At 45.1% G+C, this 19,928-nt stretch overlaps 1 pseudogene; it reads right to left on the reverse strand.

The window, feature by feature from the left end:
- Positions 1 to 938: 938 nt before the first annotated feature.
- The window catches only part of LOC103306722 (zinc finger protein 271-like), a 47,589-nt pseudogene continuing 28,599 nt past the window's right edge, over positions 939 to 19,928 (reverse strand).

Consider the following 19,928-nt stretch of genomic DNA (forward strand, 5'->3'; position numbering starts at 1 on the left):
AACGCCCTGCCTCCGGGATCTGCCCCACAGCTCTTTTCCTGCCTTCCTTCCTACCAGCCCCCGGCTACCCACTGCTCCGGCCCCTTCCTGGCTCCTTCAAGCCCAACCGGGCTGCAGCTGCCACACTCACCGGGCCAGGGATTTTCTGAGGTGGGAACTAGCCCCATCTTTGCTCCTCCTTCTGCCTCTGTGTGTCCCAGAGCCACTGCAGGGACTGACCCACACCCAGGCTCTCGCTCCTATTAGCACTCGCATGGGCCAATCCAGCTACAGGAGAGTGAGCGCCCTGGGAGCAGGGAAGTGACCAAGTCTCCCTGTCAGAGGGTAGGGGGAGGGGAAGAAAGGGAAAGTGTAGAGAGAGACCAAAAGGGGATAAGGAGAAATAAGTGGGGAAAGCAGAGCACAGCTCTTTTCTACTGCATCACCCCTGAGTAGATTGCTCCTGAGCTCTGGGTAAATATCCCCCAGTGTCCAGGGTCTCCCAGATCCCCCTGCCTCCCAAGGGAATGCACATAGGGGTCGCCTTTCTGCCAGGCATGATTACAAGGAGCTGTAGGTGTCACCTTCGTGCCATATGCATCCGAAGAAGTGGGCTGTAGTCCACGAAAGCTTATGCTCTAATAAATTTGTTAGTCTCTAAGGTGCCACAAGTACTCCTGTTCTTCTTCGTGCCATGATTGGAGAAAGACAGCAAACCTAGGGCACATGCATCTGTATTTACAGTCCAGTGTGACAATCCCCGCTCCAGGAGGTGTTTGTTCTCTACTCCTGCTGAATGGGCACAAAATGGGGCAGCAAAAGGCTTGTATCAGTTTTTGGTGCTGCACATTCCTTAACTTAGAACAGTAATGAAATGAAGAAAATGGAGATTGAATTAAAAGGAAATATACAAATAAAAGTTCCAGCCCCGGTTGCTTATTGAAAGAAATGACTCAATATCCCAGTTACATGTTTTATTAACATGAACAAATAAATCTAAGTGGACACATCACTAAGGCTAAATGACTATAGACGCCACTCAGCTAAGGGTTAAATAATACAGTGATAAAGTTCAGGTCAAATCAGTAAATCAATGAGTTAACATGGATATTGCATTGGTTTGACTAAATTGATGACTTGATTCCATCAGATTAATACAGCAGAAAATCAACCCTTATAAATCCTAAAAGAGCAACCCAAGAAGGCAGGTGCATATTTAGTGATGCCAAAACCCCAATCAGAGATTTTTACCCAGGCAGTGCAACCCAGCTTTACCCAGCTGAATATTTCAATACCAAAACCAAATTATTGCTTACATTTAGCCCACAACCTCAAAGCCAACTACAGTTTTCTCCTTAGATTTCACTATTGTGTAGCTAATACTTCTCCTGTCCTCTCACCCCAAATCACATACAGACCTTAGAGAGACATTAGTAAAAGAAGTTGAAACAGCTCTCGCTGAACAATACATATCTGACAGCTCAATTCCTTGCAATGTTTCCATAGGTGAGGAGCATGCATTTAGTCATTTCATAGGGCGCAGTTTTAAGGCTATTAAGATTTGGGGAAGTATTCTTCCTAACATCTTCCCTTGGTAGATTTCAGAGGTGTACACACACACACACACACACACACACACACACACACACACACACACACACACACACTGTTACACCCCAATCTAATAGAAAGGCTGGGATGTCTCCAAGTTCATAAAAAGAAATAGACACAAAATAGAAAAAGGAACAAAACATTTCTAAGATTATAAGGGGTTGGATTTCTGCGCCTCTCGGTCTTTGGATTCTCGGTCTTTGGATACAGTTCAGGTAGGAACTGTAGCTGCAGTTTAGGAACCAGGTAATGGCATAGATGGTCCAGCACTTTGGGCTAGTAGGGTTTTGTTGACATTGTGCTTCATTCCCCAGAGGGGATCAGTCCTGGGATCCTGGCAGTCAGTCTCTCTGAGGCTATGTCTACACTGGCAGAGTTACAGTGTTGGGAGTTCAGTGCCGCTCAGAGAGCGCTGAAGGGAAACCGCTATTGTGTGTTCACACTGTCAGCTGCCTGCGCAATAGCATGTTCACACTTGTGGCACTTGCAGCGATGTTCACAGCAGTACACTCTGGGCAGCTATCACACTGAGTATTGCTTCCTCTTCTGCCGCTAAGAGTTGTGGGAAGACGGAGGGAGTCGCGGGGCATCCTGGGTCCTGTCCCAATGCCCCGTGAGGCATTGCTTCGCATCCCAGCAATCCCTGTGCTTCCGTCCACATTTGGCACCATCTTTCAATGGTTGGTGTACTGCGCATTCTGCCTCTTTGTGCTTTAGGAATGGATCCTGCACTGTTAGCCAATATGCTACATGTCACGAGTGGCAGTGGAGTTGTTCCTTAAACTACAAAGGCAGATGAGTTCGACATTGATCTCACCATGCGTAGTAGCTATGACAAGAGATTGCTTGTGGCATTCACGGAGGTGCTGACCACAGTGGAACGCCGCTTTTGGGTTTGGGAAACAAGCACTGAGTGGTGAGATCACATTGTCATGCACATCTGGGATGACGAGCAGTGGCTGCAGAGCTTTCAGATGAGGAAAGCCACAGTCCTTCATCTAGCCCTGTGTGCTGCCTGAGAGTGACCAGTACCAGAGGGAATGAACAGAACAGGCTTGTTGACCTGCAAGGTGAGGGTCTTTCACCCTTACCTTTAACTTTATTGTTGTCGATTCCTAATTATCCTATTTTACTACCCCTCCCCCAAGGTCTCAGGACAAATCAGGTGTGAGCCACTCCTTTGATACAGATGTGTCCCAATCCAGCTGAATTGAGGCAGACTTTGGGCCAATATCAGTTTGGAAAAGGCCCGCTTAACCCAGCAGGTTTCTCAAAGTATCTCTTGCTGTGAACCGCATGTAGTGTGGATGTGTGAACCCCAAAGATAACAAACATGAAAGAAACACAAGGCCAGTTCTGAGGAGGTTTTCAAAGCCAGGCCTGAGGGTTAAACAGATGTGCTCAAAAGGAAAAGGGGTCTCAGCACCTATAAAAATAACTGGTTGCAAAAACAAAAATTACATTAAAAAAACAACAACCCAGAAAAACTACCATCACACATCCATCACCATTTTAGATTTTGACATCTGCTTGATGTGACATCTTTGCTTTGCAAACAAGAGACCTGGAGAACTCTGTGGCAGCTACCCTCTAACTGGGTAAAAGGTTCCAAATCCTGTCTCAAGTAATTTTCCTCTTAACAGAAGATTTAAAATTTATCAAAATAAATTCCATTTTAAATAGAAATAATTACAGTCTCTACTGGGTCTCTATTCTCCTACATGCTATTTCTCTCACATATTCCCCCACTCTAATTCCTTTGGAATGAGGCTTTAATTTCAGGATTAGCCACCATTTCCTATATAGTAGGACAGGGCAGGGAGAGAACTAGAAGAAAACCTGAATTATATTGAATTATATTCTTCAGACTTGCATCTGAAGAAGTGAGGTTCTTACCCACGAAAGCTTATGCTCCCAATACTTCTGTTAGTCTCAAAGGTGCCACAGGACCCTCTGTTGCTTTTTACAGATTCAGACTAACACGGCTACCCCTCTGATACCTGAATTATATTGTAACCCTGAAAGTTATCACATAATCAGCCTCTTACATTACACTAATTAACTTCATTTTTAATTTCATTGTCACTGGTAACAATTTATTCAACAATTACAAAATATAAACCTATAGGGCAGTTTTCTCTTGATTCCAATTTCCACCCAATGAGCTTTGTGTGAAGTCACATTCTACAATAACCTAGGAGCCTTCCATTTCTGTGAGTTCATTTTTCCCTGGGTCTTCTCCCATAAGTGTGGGAAGAAGGGGTCTCACACTATGTGGGAAGGCTGCATCATGAGAAAAAACACCTTTTTGTGCTCTATTTTCACACTTGCTAATCTTTCAAAGTAGCAGCAGGAGAAGTAATACACATGCATTAGACTTAATAGCAAATCTAAGAGACCAAACCACAGACTCTGGACTCAGCATTCACGTATCCTGCAGTCTGAGCTTGGAATCTGATACATTCCCTTATTGGCTACCATCATTTGCCCAGCATGGAAGTGCTTCTTGTCCAACAAGGCAGCCAGATTGGGACCCAGAGGCATGGAATGGCTCTGAAGGAATCAGCTATTGCCTGGGAGTTTGCCTGGGGGAGTTTCCTCAGAGTGTTTTTGCCTTTCAGGCTTCTGTGAGAAGTAAATACAACATCTGAGGACACATTTAGAAGGAAGACATGGATACTGAGCAATCAGCTGTTATGACCTGCACAGGATGTGCCATGTTTATCTTTCTCCCAAAGGACAGAAGTGACTTTAGCTCTACAAAGTGCAAACTGGTCTCCATATTAAAGGACTAGAGATGCAAGTATCAACTTTGTGTTGCATCAGAGAAAATGAAGACTTTCTGGACAGAAGTCAGCGTTTGGTTCTGGAGGCACAACATGCCAAAGAATCAGAGAGGGCAGGGCAGAACAGGGAAGAAAACAGGCACCATGTGACTTCCAGAAGAAGAATGAGGAGAACCCATGTACCCCCAATGCAGATAGAGGTACAAAGCCATTTTCAGGTTCTCTGCACAGGTTCTACTGTGGAGAATGATTTGGAAGAGCAATCTAGGGATCAGAAGGAGACCCCATTGACCAGAAGGCATGAGATGCATTGTCCTAGGGATGGGGGTTCCACGACCACCACTCCCAAGAGAAGGAGATGAGTGGTGGTGGTCGGGGACTCCCTCCTAAGGGGGACGGAGTCATCCATCTGCTGACCAGACAGAGACTCGAGAAGTGTGCTGCTTGCCTGGAGCTACAATTCAGGATGTGATGGAGTGTCTGCCGAGACTGATCAAGCCTTGGGACTGCTAGCCGTTCCTACTTCTCCATGTGGGTACCAATGATACTGCCAAGAATGACCTTGAGTGGGTCACTGCAGACTACTTGGCTCTGGGAAGAAGGATAAAGGAGTTTGAGGTGAAAATTGTGTACTCATTCATCCTCCCTGTTGAAGGAAAAGGCCCAGGTAGGAACCGTCGAATTGTGAGGGTAAATGTGTGGTTATGCTGCTGGCCTTGGAGAGAGGGCTTTGGATTCATCGACAATGGCATGTTCCAGGAAGAAGGATTGCTAGAAAGAGACAGGATCCACCTAACGAAGAGAGGGAAGAGTATCTTCACAGGCAGCCTTGCTAACCTAGTGAGGAGGGCTTTAAAGTAGGTTCGCCTGGGGATGGTGACCTAAGTCCTGAGGTAAGTGGGGAAGTGGGATATCGGGAGGAAACACAAGGAGGATGCAATGGGGGGGGGGCTTCCTGATTCATACTGAGAAAGCAGGGCAATCGGCTAGTTTTCTTAGGTGCATGTAAATAAACACAAGAAGCCTTGGAAACAAGCAGGAAGAATTGGAAGTCCTGGCACAGTCAAAGAACTATGATGTGACTGGAATATCAGAGATTTTGTGGGGCAGTTCACATGACTGGAGAAGTGACATGGATTGGTATAAACTGTTCAGGAAGGACCGGCAGGCGAGGAAAGATGGAGGAGTTCCACTGTATGTAAGAGAGTGGTATGATTGCTCAGAGCTCCAGTATGAAACTGGAGAAAAGCCAGTTGAGAGTCCTTGGGTTAAGTTTAGAAGTGAGAGCAACACGGGTGATGTCGTGGTGGTTGTGTGCTATAGACCACCGGACCAGGAGGATGAGGTAGATGAGGCTTTCTTCGGACAACTAACAGAAGTTTCCAGATCACAGGCCCTGGTTCTCATGGGGCACTTCAATCACCCTGACATCTGCTGGGAGAGCAATACAGCAGTGCACAAACAATCTAGACAGTTTTTGGAGAGTGTTGGGGATAACTTCCTGGTGCAAATGCTGGAGAAACCAACCAGGAGCCATTCTCCTCTTGACCTGCTGCTCACAAACAGGGAAGTATTGGTAGGGGAAGTAGAAGTGGGTGGCAACCTGGGCAGCAGTGACCATGAGATGGTTGAGTTCAGGATCCTCACAAAAGGAAGAAAGGAGAGTAGCAAAATATGGACCCTGGACTTCAGAAAAGCAAACTTTGATTCACTTAGGGAACGGATGGGAAGGATCCCCTGGGAGGCTAAGATAAGGGGGAAAGGTGTCCAGGAAAGCTGGCTGTATTTTAAAGAAAACTTATTAAGGGCACAGGAACAAACCATCCCGATGTGCAGAAAGAATAGCAAATATGGCAGGCGACTAGCTTGTCTTATCAGTGAAATCTTCGTTGAGCTTAAACACAAAAAGGAACCTTACAAGAAGTGGAAACTTGGTCAGATGACTAGGGAGGAGTATAAAAATATTGCTCGAGCATGCAGGGGTGTAATGAGGAAGGCCAAAACACAACTGGAGTTGCAGCTAGCAATGGATGTGAAGGGTAACATGAAGGGTTTCTACAGGTATGTTAATAATAAGAAAAAGGTCAGGGAAAATGTGGGACCCTTAATGAATGGGGGAGGCAACCTAGAGACAGATGATGTGGAAAAAGCTGAAGTACTCAATGCTTTTTTTGCCTCGGTCTTCACAGACAAAGTCAGCTCCCACACTGCTGTCCTGGGCAACACAGTATGGGGAGGAGGTGAGCAGCCCTCAGTGGTGAAAGAACAGGTTAAGGACTATTTAGAAAAGCTGGACATGCACAAGTCCATGGGTCCTAATCTAATGCATCTGAGGATGCTGAGGGAATTGGCTGATGTGATTGCAGAGCCATTGGCCATTATCTTTGAAAACTCGTGGTGATCAGAGGAGGTCCAGGATGACTGGAAAAAGGCAAATATAATTCCAATCTTTAAAAAAGGAAAGGAGAACCCAGGGAACTACAGACCAGTCAGCCTCACCTCAGTCCCTGGTAAAATCATGGAGCAGGTCCTCAAGGAAAACATTTTGAAGCACTTGGAGGAGAGGAAGGTGATCAGGAACAGTCAACATGGATTCACCAAGGGCAAGTCATGCCTGACCAACCTCTTTGCCTACTTTGATGAGAGAACTGGCTTTGGGGATATGGGGAAAGTAATGGATGTGATATATTTTGAGTTTAGCAAAGCTTCTGATATGGGCTCCCACAGTATTCTTATCAGCAAGTTAAAAAAGTACAGATTGGATGAATGGACTATAAAGTGGATAGAAAGCTGGTTAGACTGTCAGGCTTAACGGGTAGTGACTAATGGTTCAATGTCTATTTGGCAGCCAGTATTAAGCGGAGTGCCCAAGGGGTCAGTCCTGGGGCCGGTTTTGTTCAACATATTTATTAATGATCTGGATGATGGGATAGATTGCACCCTCAGCAAGTTTGCAGATTACACTAAACTGGGGTGAGAGGCAGATACGCTGGAAGGTAGGCATAGGGTCCAGAGTGACCTAGATAAATTAGTGGATTGGGCCAAAAGAAAGCTGTTGAGGTTCAACAAGGACAAGTGCAGAGTTCTGCACTTAGGAGGGAAGAATCCCATGCACCGCCACAGGATGGGGACCGACTGGCTAAGCAGCAATTCTTCAGAAAAGGACCTGGGGATTATAGTGGATGAGAAGCTGGATATGAGTCAGCAGTGTGCCTTTGTTGCCAAGAAGGCTAATGGCATATTGGGCTGCATTAGTAGGAGCATTGCTAGCAGATCGAGGGAAGTTATTATTGCCCTCTATACGGCACTGGTGAAGCCACATCTGGAGTATTGTGTCCAGTTTTGGGGCCCCCACTAAAGAAAGGATGTGGAGAATTCGAGAAAGTCCAGCAGAGGGCAACAAAAATGATTAGGGATCTGGGGCACATGAATGATGAGGAGAGGCTGAAGGAACTGGGCTTGTTTAGTCTGCAGAAGAGAAGAGTGGGGGGGGGGGATTTGATAGCAGCCCTCAAGTGCCTGAAGGGGGGTTCCAGAGAGGATGGAGCTCAGCTGTTCTCACTGGTGGCAGATGACAGAACAACAGGCAATGGTCTCAAGTTGCAGCGGGGGAGGTCTAGGTTGGATATTAGGAAACCCTATTTCACTAGGAGGGTGGTGAAGCACTGGAATGGGTTTCCTAGGGAGGTGGTGGACTCTCCATCCTTAGAGGTTTTTGAGGCCCAGATTGACAAAGCCCTGGCTGGGATGATTTAGTTGGGGTTGGTCCTGCTTTGAGCAGGGGGTTGGACTAGATGACCTCCCGAGGTCTCTTCCAACCCTAATCTTCTATGATTCTCTCTGTGCTTCATGAAACTTTGGATCCAAATGGTAAAAGACAGTTGTGCCCAATTTAATAATGGCATCTTTAGGAGTGTGATCAATGCCACTTAACTAGGGAGCAGTGTTCTAAAAACAGTTTACATCGGCCACAGGTCACCATAGCTTCCATCTCTGGGATGAAAATCAACCACCACTACCTGCAATTTCTACATGAGTTCTTGTCAAATCTTTGATCTTACTTGGAGTAATTTTATACTTCTCTGGCGTAGAATTCTTCACTAACCACACAACATATCAGTAGTGATAGTGAGGTATAACTCCCCCAACTATGCTCTTGTATATCTTTAATCTGATGGCACAGATTTAAATTAGGGACTATATTCAGGTGCGGCTTAGAATCCCTGTAAGATACCAAATGTCAGGAATCTATTAAAAATAGGCATATTTTTGCAGCTTTATCACATTCAACATGGATTTCATTTTCTACTCATTTGCAGAATCTTCCATTTTTCCCATTTCTAACCAGATAGGGATTGCATTTCCCAAATAATAGGCAACATGCACCTGATTAGGAAGCAGATCTTCAGGAGCGACCTCCTGCAGGGCCTGGGCCACAACTGCTTTGGGAGCCAAATGCATGGGTATTTTGCTTAGTTACAAGTCATTTACTAGGGAATCCTCTTCCCAGCCCTTTAGAAAAAATATTGACCTAACCAGTTGAACAGGGGATTGGGATGGTGATGAGGAATAAGGGAATCCCTTTGATTTACCCTATCTTCTTCTCTTGTTACAGAGGGTGAAATGACATTTTTCCCTATCCCTGCCCTGTTCCTGCTCTTTCTTATAGTTCAATATATTTTAAGTGAGGAAAATGGTTGTAAAAATATCTGCTCTCCAGTACAACCTGAAGCAACATCAGAATAACCGTGATGCTCAGGGTTTGTTTAGACTAGGAAAAGTGATGTAGTTTAGGGCTGGTCAAGGGGAAAGCTAATGCCAAACACTGCACCTGGGCTGGATCTACACTACAACTATAATTGTCTTTTTACACCAAGATCACTAACTTGAGCAGCCAATGCCATGTACAGTCCTAGTGGCTGTAAGGCACAGGTAGTTTTGCCTCAGTGTAGCTTGTTGGGAATCAAACCTTTGTCTCCCACCTGGAGCTGATGAACATTCCTGGCTGGACGGGGACACACTCCTATGACTCAAAAGGAAAGGAGTTGATAGAAAAGATCAGAGGACTGACCCCAAAGAAGGTGAGTGCAAAAGGCAGAAGCAGGCAACTCATCTCGTGGAGCTGAGAGACCACAGTGAAGATGGTGCACAGATCACTATGTGAGAATTAGCAAATGTGATTATTAAAAAAAAAAAAAATGTTTGCCCAGCCCTAATCAAGGCATTTGTTACAGTTCTCTTATGTGGATTTTCTGATGTCTAATAAGGTGTGAGCTCTTTTTGAAGCTTTTCCCACACTCAGAGTATCTGTAAGGTGTCTCACCTGTGTAGATTCTCTGATGTATAATCAGGTCAGAGCTCCGATTGAAGTTTTTCCCACACTCAGAGCATGTGTAGGGCGTCTCTCCTGTGTGGATTCTCTCATGTGTGATAAGGTTTGAGCGATCATTGAAGCTTTTCCCGCACTCAGAGCACGTGTAGGGTGTCTCTCCTGTGTGGATTCTATAATGTGAGATAAGTTGTGAGTGCTGACTAAAGCTTTTCCCACACTAAGAGCATGTGTAGGGCATCTCTCCTGTGTGGATTCTCTTATGTGTGATAAGGTTTGAGTGATCATTGAAGCTTTTCCCACACTCAGAGCACATGTAGGGTGTCTCTCCTGTGTGGATTCTCTGATGTCTGATAAGGTCTGAACGCTGACTAAAGCTTTTCCTGCACTCAGAGCATCCATAAGGTTTCTCACCCGTGTGGATTCTCCTATGTCTCCTAAGGGCAGAGCGCTGATTGAAGTTTTTCCCGCACTCAGAGCATGTGTAGGGTGTCTCTCCTGTGTGGATTCGCTGATGTGAGTTGAGGCTTGAACTATCAATTAAGCTTTTCCCGCACTCAGAGCACGTATAGGGCGTCTCTCCTGTGTGGATTCTCTCATGTCTGATAAGGTTTGAGCTCCAATTAAAGCTTTTCCCACACTCAGCGCATGTGTAGGGAGTCTCTCCTGTGTGGATTCTCTGATGTCTGATAAGGTGTGAGTTCTCCCTGAAACTTTTCCCACACTCAGAGCACGCGTAGGGCATCTCTCCTGTGTGGATTCTATAATGTGAGATAAGTTGTGAGTGCTGACTAAAGCTTTTCCTGCACTCAGAGCACGTGTAGGGCGTCTCTCCTGTGTGGATTCTCTCATGTGTGATAAGGTTTGAGCGATCATTGAAGCTTTTCCCGCACTCAGAGCACGTGTAGGGCTTCTCACCTGTGTGGATTCTCTGATGTGTGATAAGGTCTGAACGCTGACTAAAGCTTTTCCTGCACTCAGAGCATCCATAAGGTTTCTCACCCGTGTGGATTCTCCTATGTCTCCTAAGGGCAGAGCGCTGATTGAAGTTTTTCCCGCACTCAGAGCATGTGTAGGGTGTCTCTCCTGTGTGGATTCGCTGATGTGAGTTGAGGCTTGAACTATCAATTAAGCTTTTCCCGCACTCAGAGCACGTATAGGGCGTCTCTCCTGTGTGGATTCTCTCATGTCTGATAAGGTTTGAGCTCCGATTAAAGCTTTTCCCACACTCAGCGCATGTGTAGGGAGTCTCTCCTGTGTGGATTCTCTGATGTGTGATAAGGTTTGAACGCTTACTAAAACTTTTCCCGCACTCAGAGCACGTGTAGGGCTTCTCTCCAGTGTGGGTTCTCCAATGTGTGAGAAAGTGTGAGCTCCAACTGAATCTTTTCCCGCACTCATGACATGTGTAGTGTCTCCCTTCCAAGTTGATTCTATCACGGGTTATAAGGTCTGAGAGGCTACTGAAGTTTTCCTCTGGCATCTCCTGAGTCACACATGATATTGCTTTTTCTCGGAGTGCACAACTCCCGGAGACATTCCCTTTGGATCTTCCTGATAACATTCCATGTGGTTCTACTTGCTCAGCATCTTCCTGCTGGGGTTTCTCCTCCTCATTCTCACTCACCATCCCATCACCTGATGGAAGACAGAGAGAATCTAGACATAGGTCACTCCCTGCGCCAGAAAGAAAGGAAATCTCAGAGAGAGGAATGGAAAAAGGGATGAACAAACCAAAATATGTGTGGGAGAGATCAAACCTATCAGGAGCTGATTTTCCCCAAACCCTTCCCCAGAGAAGAGAGAAAGGGATCAGTCTTGGTCCGCATCTCACCAGAACACTCAGGGAAAAGTGAGATCAGGGATGGATGTGCTGCCAGTTGTCAGTCAGAATAGGTGGGAAGCCATGAGTGACATCCACCATAATGATTCCATTCTGCAGGGAACTATCCTGAACTTGGAGAGCTCACAGGGTCTTTGTAGGGCATCCCAATTGTTTCCTGCATTCCTAAACAGTTGTTGAATTGGTTTAACCAATTCCTCACCTGTGAAGGCAGCTTTCAGAAGCACTTCTTTCTCAGAGCCCTGGAGGTCTGGGATCCACGGCTCTTCCCCTCGTTCCAGCTGTGAGATCACATTAGGTTTGGAAACTGGAAACCCTACTCCAGGCAAAGAAAACAAGGGAGGTCAGTGGAATTTGTGGGATATTTGTCACAAAGAATATTCCATGGTTTTAACTCCAGCTCATTTTTAAGCAGTAAAATACCAAGGCCAGCTTCCTTGGCTCAAAGTGGAAGGAGGGTTATTATTATTATAAATCATATTCATTACCTTAGTGCCTAAGGACCAACTAATAGTGGGTCCCCATTGTGCTAGGCAAAGTACAAACAGAGAATAGTAGATGGCCCATGCCCTGAAGAATTTACAATCTAAATAGACGAGACAGACACAGAATGGGGGAAGGAGTAGAACCCACTGTTAGAATAGAGATATTCAAGCTGCCTATAAAGCCTATACTTTAAGAACTTAGGTGTATTTTTATCACTTAGCTAGTTACAGGGGTATAAAAACAAAGAATCAAAATCACAGTCTGCCTGTGTATGGGCCTTCTCTCACTAGGATAGTCTGAGGCCTTGTTCTTAGGCTAAGGCCTTTGGTTAAGCAGCAGGGGCAGCCATAAACTGGGGAGTATAGGGTCACATCCTCACATCCCAAATCAGTCACACTGAAATAAGGTGCTATTTGGCTGTTACGAAGACAATCCTGTCTGGATAGTGCCCATCACCACCAGATAAAGAAACATATTTTAAGATGGTTAAAGAAAACTTAGTTTGATAGCATCCTGTCTGGCAAGAAATCACTTATCAATGGTTGTGGTTGTGAAACCCTCATTTCTGTATTGTTTTATCTTTATGGCCATCACTTTTACCTTGTTAATCAGTCTGGTTCTCTAATTGTTTTTGTCTGCTGTAAAATTAATGTTGCTAGGTGTAAGTAAATTACGTAGTGGGATATAATTGGTTAGAGAATTATGTTACAATATGTTAGAATTGGTTAGTTAAAGTTCAGTACAATGATTGGTTAAGGTATAGCAGAGAATATTACTATATAAACAAGATCAAACAGGAGAGGGAAAGGAAATTGGAATCATGTTTCTTAAAGGGGGGAAACAGGAACAGGGAATGGGGACACAGGCAAGGCTCTGTGGCATCAGAGATGGGATGGGGGAAACAGGGAAAACGCTCTGCGGTATCAGAGCTGGGAAGGGAACACTGGGCAACAGACTCTATCATGTATAGAGATAATCCCGACTGGTTTGAAGGGCTTCGGAATATGCCTGCTTGGAAACTAACCCCAATAAACATCGCATTCTCTGTGCTTCGGACTACTGGTCTTTTTGCTGCTTGCTGTCTGCGTGACAAGAACCAGGGAAGTGGGAGGGTGAAGGGAAAGCCCACTAACAAAACTGACATGACCTGATAACCAACAGGTAAGCCTTTAAGGAAGGTTTTAATACACTTTGGAACTGATCAGGGATTCCTATGATGACTGATGAGGGGGCAATGGTAAATACACATTTAGAGGGTCTTTTCTTTTTTTATATCTTTTCCCCATAAGGTGCACTGGCACAATGTCATGGATCCATAGGATCTGTGCAATGCCCTGGCTTTTAAACAGTCCTTGGGAGGTGCCTCTTGAGTGCACTACACCCCCAAGGGGTCCCACTCTTCCACAAGGATAGGCCATGTAGCTTCAACACCTGAGACTGAGCCTTTGGCTTCAAAACTCCTATTTCAACCTGTGAACTCTGCCCAGCAGGTCCAGCTGAACTACACTGCTGTTCAGAGACTGTTCCTCATTCAATGAACAGAGTAAGTTTGTGCTGTGACACTGGGCAGACTTTTAAAACATAGCAGGGTTTATTAGTCAACCGAAACACAGCATTGTAAAGTCCTTAGATTAGCACAGGGAAGCAACAAAGACAATATAGTCCATATTAGCCAATGCCCTTGTGCCCTGCTGCTGTAGAAAACGCTTTGGTTTCCTTTCACTGTGACTGTTCATTTGTCTTCATTCCGGTAGAGCTCCCTGCATCTGCAAGCCCAGTTCTTCCTGCTCCCAAAAACATAACGAGTCCATGTATGTTTCACTCAGCCAAACGGAGATCCTCCCATGGACAGGTGACAATTATTCCCTTGCCTCTGTCGGGTATTCCACTGATGTAGGTTGGCACCAGCCAGTCCTTAATGACCCATTCATAGCACCCCATGACAGATACATGACAAAACACCTCATGTCGCCCGCTCATCATAATCATAGCAATACCAATCACAGAGGGAAACTGAGGTGTGTATTGGTATCATACAAGTATCACCAAAATCCCCACCTCTATCACACACACACACTGCTCACAGCCCTTAGAGAGAAAGCAAAGCACAGGAACTGGATGTTAGTCCAGTGAACACAGTGGAGAACAAGCTGCAATCCACAAACCCTGGTCAAAAAGGAGAGGCATGTGGTTCCCTACCCATAAAGAGGGGCTGGCTAGAGACCTGATACCTGAGAAGCATTCCTTGAGCAGACCATGGAGACAGGTCAAAGGCTTAGCTACCTCAGAACTGTGACATCGCAAAAGCACATTTTGGGGAATTAGGAAATCTAGTGACTCAGGTGTAATGGGAGGAAGAATTAAACTCCCCCAGTGTGTGGAGAAGGCTGGGGAATTAAACACTAAAATTCAAGAGCAACAGCCTCTAATTCTTCCGGAAAAGGAGAATGTAAGAAACAAGAACTGGGCCACGCAACCTCAGGAGGGACAGGCTCGAAGATCCAAGGAGCCGGGAGGGAAGACAGCTTCTGGTTGCTGCACATGGGGAGAGGGGGGACAAGATTCTTCAAACTCTCACTCCTGTTGACCCTGACCTGATTTTATGATCTGTGACCTAGTCTCATGTCTTGTGGGCAATTTTATACTCGCTAGAGGTAAAATGTCATTATCAAAGTATTGCTTATTAGCTTGGAACATACATGGAGGGGCAAGGAGGTGATCATAAATAAATGGGTTAAGGGCAGGGACTGCACTACAGCCGGGATCAACGTTCTGAGATCGATCCACCGGAGGTCGATGTAACGGGTGCAGTAAAGACCCGCCAACTCGACTGCAGATCGCTTTCCAATCTATCCCTGTACTCTACCCCTGACAAGAAGATTAAGGTAAGTAGACCCTGCGGTAACTCGACCTAAGGTACATCGACTCCAGCTACGTTATTCATATAGCTGGAGTTGCGCAGCGTAGGTTGACTTACTGTGGTAGTGTAGACATAGCATAAGCTTGCTACAGTTCAGGGTCTTATATTAGGTTGAGGCTTTCTGGGAGTAGTTATGCTGAAGTCTGGGATTTATCTAAATAGGCCTAAGTAGAGAATCCCAGGTCAGATATTTTGCACCCTCATTTTGAGAGACTAACGAGGAACCACAAACAGGTTCAATATGCCACAGGATTCTGAAAGGAAGTAAATTTGGGGCGGGCTTTAGCAATTAGGTTGCTATGAAGTATCTTAGCAGTTGGACCGCATTCATATATTGGAATTATTAATAAATAAGTGACCTAAATCATGAATATTAATGCTTGGTGCTTAATTATGGACTTCCCAAAGGCTACATATGGTTTGGGGCAGTTATTGACATTATTGTAATCAGAGTAAAGGAGCAGATATGGTATATCACCATCCTATTATCATAAGAAAGCAGAGAAAATACCTCTCCTAGTTACCATTTTTTCATTTTGTCGGGCCCGAAGACAGTGTATACTGAAGCAGGGTGGATGGTCTCCCTTGCCCCTCGAACTTTGTTTCCAATGGTGTCCATAATTTGTAAGTAGGCACAATCCAAAACCCTCTTTATACACTTATCTTACTCTAATCGTTATGTGTATTGATTTTTGACTATGATTTCAATTATAACTGTCTGTATTAAATCAAGTTTCTGTGTGTTTCACCAAATTCCATCTCCTCCATTAACTTTGAGTAGCCAAGTACAAGCGCAAACTGTACCCCAATATGTAATCTTATAGGTGTAAAAATTGTACAGGCTACACTACCACCCTGTGACATCATCAACAAAATGCCCATTTGTGCCTGGGTAGTCATAGCAGGGTGAGAGGGAGGAATGCAGCAAGGACTCAGGATGGTTAGCCAGGGACGCTGTGCCTAGAGATGGGGAGGTTATACGGACAGGGGGGTAATGAGTGGGAGAGGGAGGTCAAGAGTTAAAATAATAATATTTGGGGGGGAAATGTATAATGAAGTGAAACTGAACAGAAATAAAACTGGAGTGTAGGCTCTAAAGCAACAAGACTTGGGTAGGGATTCGGGGTTAAAGGCCTGGGATCCCCCATAGCTCTAGATCCCCAAACCTCTCCTCCCTTCCACTGACCCACCCAGCCCACTTCCTGGGTGCCCTTCCTCCACACTCCCCTCCCATTCTTTCCATTACTCTCAGCCAGCACCACCTCCCGGCACCTTGGGAACTTCTTGTGTTTTCTCCTCATCTCTCACTACCTCATCCCTCCCTGCCGCTTCTTACCTCGAATTCTGCACACACGCTCTCCATGTCCTGGCACCCCAGAATTATCTACTCCCCCCTCTCCTCCCCTCCCACAGCTCTGTTCTCCCTTCACCTGTGGGATCCTGAATGGAAACATTATACGCTCTCCTATCAAAAGAGGAGCTCATCTGACTGTCACATAAGCCATGTATGAGTCATACACCTATTTACTTAATATAGAATTCTACAGGCAGTATATTTTCCTCTTAAAATGAGGAAAAGGCATGAAAGCTACAGTTTTTAATGTAGTTATTAATGTAGCTAAGCGTACATTAAATGCAATTTTAAAATGACCGATGGCACCAAAAAGGCACGTGTCCAAAAATTTACTAGTGGGTGGGAGATAAGGCAAAAAAAAAGGGGGCAAGGAAACTTGTCAAAATGTGTATGATGAATAAAGGTATAAAGTTATTACTACTCAGATTCTTTAGAGACCCCACAGCTTCTAATAACCAAAGGGACAGGACTCCTTACCCAGCAAGACCACCGTCTCATAGTTCTCCTGCATGACATCCCTGTAGAGGGCTCTCTGAGTGGGGTCCAGCAGAACCCCCTCTTCCCTGGTGAAATACACAGCCACCTCCTCGAAAGTCACCGGCCCCTGAAAGAATAAGAGTCCAACACTCAGTACTTGCTGCACCATTCACAACCCCACTATTCACAGAACAGCAGCACCAGGTAAATGGACGCTCTGGGAGGCACATGTTAACGGTGTCCCACCCCACCTTGCTTAGAGAAGCCAGAAGGGATTAGAAGGTAGAAAGAGAGAACCTTTGTGCCTCCCAGCTGAAAGACGGAAGCAGCATCTTCACATTTATCACATACCTACTAGCCAGAGCATGATACAGGAGATGGGGCTGTCTCTGGACCCTGCTGGTGGCTCCCTGGTAGAAATCCCAACATTCTCCAAATAAAATATATGGAAGAAAGGGGAATTCAATAGTAAAGAATATAAATTAGAAGGTTAGAATTTTAGAAAATTGGTAAGGGAAGCTATCAGAAATCAATGATCAATCAATGAAAATAAGAAAGAAGTTTTTTAAAGTATATTAAATACAAAATTAATCCTAACAATGATACTGGTAAATTACTAGATGGAAATGGCAGAATTATCAAAAATAATACAGAAGAGGTAAAAGTGTTCAATAAATATTTCTCTCCTGGATTTGGAGAAAAACAGATGATGTACTCATATCATAAGATGTTGATGCCGACACTCTTTCCATTCCAACAGTAACTCACGAGGATGTTAAACAACAGGTATTACAGTTAGATGTGTTTAAATCAGCGGATCCAGATAATAAGAGTTTTGAAAGACCTGGTGGAGGAGCGTGGTGGACTATTAATGTTGATTTTAATTAGGACTTGGAACACTGAGGAAATTCCATAAAAGTGGAATAAAGCTAATGCTGTGCCAATATTTAAAAAGTGTAAAAGAGATGGCCCAGCTAATTACAAGAGTGTTAGTTTGAAATTGATACTGGGCAAGAGAATGGAGCAGCCAATACTGGAGTTCATTAATAAAGAATTAAAGGAGGGTAATATAATTAGTACCCATTAGCAAAAGTGTAGACACAATAGATCCTATCAAACTAACTGGATATCTGTATTGGATGAGATCAAATGTTTGGTTGCAGCTAATAGTATTCATGTAATATACCTAGACTTCTGTAAGGCATATGACTTGGTTCAGCAGAATATTTTGACTAGGAAGATACAAAATACACACGGCATATATTAAATACATTAAAAACAGTGATTGTAAATGGGGAACCATGGTCGAGCGGATTTCTTTCTAGGGGGTTCCCACAAGGATGGGTTCTTGGCTCTGTGCTATTTAACATTCTTATTTATGACCTGGAAGAGAATATAAAATCATCACTGATAAAGTTTGCAGTTGCCACAAAGTTTGGGGGTGGTGGTAACTAACGAAGTGTCAGTAGATTCCGACTCCAGCACTGGGAATCTGGGAAGTTTTCCCAGCCCTGGCTGGGAGGTTATTTCCTGTTCCACACTGAGGGAAAGTTCCATTCCCAACTCCTGTGCCTTGAAATTAGGCCCTATCTGACACTACACCCCCATTCAGCATAGTGGTATGAGTATAAAATGATTAGGACACAATTATGAGGTATTTTGTGCAAGATGTGTCATGTGCAGTGTCATTGGAAAAGTTATGATTGGCTGAATATGATTATCCTATTTGTGTGCATGGATCATGTTTATATTTGAAGTTATGGATATTGACTTTGTATCTGTATTTCAAATGTGCTTACTCTGGGTAACACCCACAACTAGCCTTTCAGGTACAACAGTGAAGAAGCCAGACAGCGCTGATGGCTCATCAACAAAAACAATGGACCATGGAAAAGCTTAGCCTTCCTGTGAATGTTTCAAACAGCCTATGAGTCATGGCTACTAGGGCCTTGGCTACACTTGCAGCTGTACAGCGCTGTGAGTTAAACCTGTCTGCATACAGCTGAGTAGGGAAAGCGCTGCAGTCTGTCCACACTGACAGCTGCCCAGAACACTGTCATGGCCACATTTGCAGCGCCATTGGGAGCGGTGCATTATGGCCAGCTATCCCACGGAGCACCTCTTCCCATTCTGGCACTGTGGGTTGTGGGAAGGGGGCGTGCGTGCGGGGCATTCTGCATCCTGTTCCAACGCCCTGTGATGCATCGCTTCGCATCCTAGCAATCCCTTTGTTTCCGTCCACCTTTGGCGCCATCTTTCAACGGTTTCTGTGCAGCGCGATCTGTCTGCGGGAAATGGAGCCCGAACTGCTGAGGCGTATGCTGACTTATCTTGCCAGCATGTAACGTTTGGCTGTCGAACTATTCCTTAAGATCCAAAGTGACAGTGAGAGTGAGGAGTCCGATGATGCTATCGAGCCATGTAACGCGTATGACACGAAATTGCTTGTGGCATTCACAGACATGCTCAGGACCGTGGAATGCCACTTTTGGGCTCGGGAAACAAGCACTGAGTGGTGGGATCACATGGTCATGGAAGTCTGGGATGACGAGCAGTGGCTGCAGAACTTTTGGATGAGAAAAGCCATTTTCATGGGACTGTGTGAGGAGCTTGCCCCCACCCTGCAGTGCAAGGACACGAGATTGAGAGCTGCCCTGCCAGTGGAGAAGCGGGTGGCTATTGCAATCTGGAAGCTGGCAACTACAGACACCTACCGATCGGTCGCGAACCAGTTTGGAGTGGGAAAGTCGACCATTGGAATCGTGTTGATGCAAGTTTGCAGGGCCATTAATCGCATCCTACTCAGAAGAACTGTGACTCTGGGTAACGTGCAGGAAATAGTGGATGGCTTTGCACAAATGGGGTTCCCTAACTGTGGAGGGGCGATAGATGGAATGCACATTCCTATTCTAGCATCACCCCACCTAGGATCCAAGTATGTTAATCAGAAGGGGTATTTCTCTATGGTTCTCCAGGCGCTTGTGGATCACCGTGGGTGTTTCATTGACAACACAGGCTGGCCCGGAAAGGTGCATGATGCATGCATCTTTCGGAATACTTGGCTGTTCAGGAAGATGCAGGCCGGGACTTTTTTCCCAGAGCGGAAGATCACGGTAGGGAAAGTTGAAATGCCCATTGTGATC

The sequence above is a fragment of the Chrysemys picta genome, chromosome 16 (genome assembly GCF_011386835.1).
Source record: "Chrysemys picta bellii isolate R12L10 chromosome 16, ASM1138683v2, whole genome shotgun sequence".
Lineage (NCBI taxonomy): Eukaryota > Metazoa > Chordata > Testudines > Emydidae > Chrysemys > Chrysemys picta.